A 2899-nucleotide genomic window follows, 5' to 3' on the forward strand; every position below is an offset into this window, starting at 1 on the left:
TCTAAGCACCTCCCCTCAGCCTATGAGACCAGGCATGATTCCCTTTTTATTTTCCACCTTCTCCCTTCTCCCTCTTTTCACTCCTCTTTCTCACAGCACTCTAGCCACACTGGCCTCCTTTCCATTCCTCCAATAAGCGGATCTCCTTCCCTTCCATGAGCTTGAGTTCCCTCCCCCTCCCCCTCCCCATATTCAACTCCTTCTCATCCTTCAGGTCTCAACCCACATTTTACCTCTTTGAGTATCCTTCTGTGGCCCCCTTGAGCTCAGTTAGGCCCCTTGGCCATTCCTTCTCATAGCACATGGATCTGCAACCTTCAGAAGGACAATCTATTTACCAATATATATGCAATGCTTTGCATAGAGGTTATGGAGTATTTGGTCTATAAATGAGCAAACCAATTAAAAATTCCACTGCCTTCATTTCAACCCATCTCCGAGCCCCACACCTTGATCCTCAGCCACAGGTATTAGGCTGTCCCTTTGGCCAGGCCCACTGTGGCCACAGAAGCCTCTCTCTGTGAGGCTCTCACACATATGTCTTGGCCCATTCCTCTAGACACCCCCCTAGTTGTCCCACCAACCTGTGCTACCCTTCGAAGATGGGTGAGATGGTCTCTTTGCTCCAACACATTGGTGTGCACACAGGTGTACGTGTTAATTGTGTGCAAGTGTACACAGTCTTGCATTTCTCTTGCAACAGCTGCTGCCTCTAGGTTGTCCAACCAACAACTCCCAAAAAATGGGACCATGCAAATGTTAACAACGGACTATAGGCCATTGCTTACTGAAGTTGGGCTCCGTTCGAGGCCTTCTCCTTGTGATTTCTGAGGTGGTTTCCTGCTGTTGCTGAGGTCAGCGTTGAGAGCAACTTTGAACATGGAAGTCCCTCCCATCCCAGGGCAACTCTGGCTTTCCTATCAGACTCTCCACTAATGAGAAGTGAATGCTGCAATCACAGGGCGCCCTCTGAGGTCGCAATTACGTAAGGATTATTAATGAAGCAACAATGTCAAAATTGTGTGAAATCAAACTCAGATTTAAGTACTTAAAATAAACAGATATAAAGTAACAGATGTCCCGTTTTGTTCTCAGATGATTTCATCCCTTGTTAAAAATAAATGTCTGGCTTGAAAGGAAGAAAAAAATAAAAGGGAACTTTACTTCCATGTTAAAAATTAATTGAATCCAGAGGTTGGTAAAGCAACTAAGTGGTGTGGGTTTTTTTTTTTTTTTCTTAAGGCAAAGACATATTTGTGTTGATTTTTATTTCAGTGAGTAATGAATTCATTGCATAGCCCCAACTTTGATAGACCAAACTCACGTCCTTTGAAACCCAAAGGGAAAATTTCTCCATAGTTATTATGTAGATAAGAATGGGGCCCAATGTATCTATCTGAGGAGAATTTAGTTCCATGCTAAACCCCCAAGGATACAACAGCAGATGCTTCAGAAATCACAAGTCCTGATTGTCATTCTCGCAGCCATGAGAATCCCATTGAGGTGCTCTTGCCTTGGAATTTCAGTGTGAAAGTCCCAGAGAAGACTCCTACTGAAATTAGTAATGGGAAAGGCAAATTAGGTCATCTTGTCCGTCCCCTTGCCAGCTTCCTACACTGTGGTTAATTTTCTCCCCCTTTGATCAGATACATTTGAAATGTTTCAAGAGATGGAAATTGCACCAGTTGTCTCCCTCCAGAGTTCCACGGTCTACTGAAGTTACCGGACTGGCTATTCTGCCTGGGAAACGCTGTGGGAATCTTTCCAAGACTGGAAGGTTGTTTGTGGGCTGGGGACTGTCTTTCTACCCCCAAATGTCTCCTCCTTGTTTCTGGTTTTGACCCAATTCACAGGGACTAGAAATCCGGAGGAGTGTTCATCTGTCCAAAATCACAAAATGGCCACGGTAACATACAAAGGAAATAATTTATTTGTAGACTCAGAGTACAAACCAAGGGGATTGATACTGATGCCCTTTGAATAAAAGATGGAGCAGCTCAGAGCCCTGATGCTGGCTCTCTGTGCAAGAGAGTAGCATGGAGCAACGTTTATTGGAAGGGGGATAAATAATCCAGATAAGAAACCACATGTTTCCGGGCAGAAAATACATGTGCTTTTAAGCTGTTAACACTTTGAAAAGTAAAATTATTTTGTATTTTTGAATGAATTAAAATTTCATTACCCTTATTTCAAATCCCCACCTCTGAACCCCACACCTAAGGAAACCAGCATTGGATTAGCAATGAAAAATAAACAATGGGATCGTGGGGATGGTTGCACCACGTGGTCAAGGCCCTTAATAGCACTGAACTGTACACTTAAACAGGGTTGAAATGTTTTTAAAAAATTTAAAAATGAAGACTTTCTAACTGTACCCGAAGGAAGCAGGGGCTACCTTATGCAATGGGAAGAGTGGGTGGCACTGCTGGAAAGGGTGCCGTCCGCTGCCTGGCTTTAGCACATGCGCCCTAAACTGCCTGGCTTTAGGTGAAAAACAGCACAATAAAGTGCACAGCGGTCAGGGGGTTAGAGGCCAGGGTGCTTGGTATGGTTCTGCTCAGCTCCAAGCCGCGCTTCTCTGCATTTGATGCTATACCTTCTCCAGAGACAAAGAAAGCAGGACAAAATGCCCTTGAAAGCCTCTCCAGCCCTGGAAGACTCTCCTGTTGCCAACTCCGCATCTATTTTCCTTTTCTACGGACTAAAAGAACTCGGATTTTGTTTTTGAGTGTCACTCTGTCCAATTATTAAAAGAGAGAGAGAGAAAACATGAAGATCACTTGCTTGCCTCCCTTGCAGCTAGCTGGAGACTGATCATGTGACTTGGTTCTGACCAATGAGATAGAGGCAGAGCCCCTGGGGCGGGAGCCGCTTTGCGTCTTCCCCTTCTGCCTTCTTC

The sequence above is a fragment of the Mustela putorius genome, unplaced genomic scaffold (genome assembly GCF_011764305.1).
Source record: "Mustela putorius furo isolate JIRA1106 unplaced genomic scaffold, ASM1176430v1.1 tig00000421_pilon_pilon_pilon, whole genome shotgun sequence".
NCBI classification, from domain to species: Eukaryota; Metazoa; Chordata; class Mammalia; order Carnivora; family Mustelidae; genus Mustela; species Mustela putorius.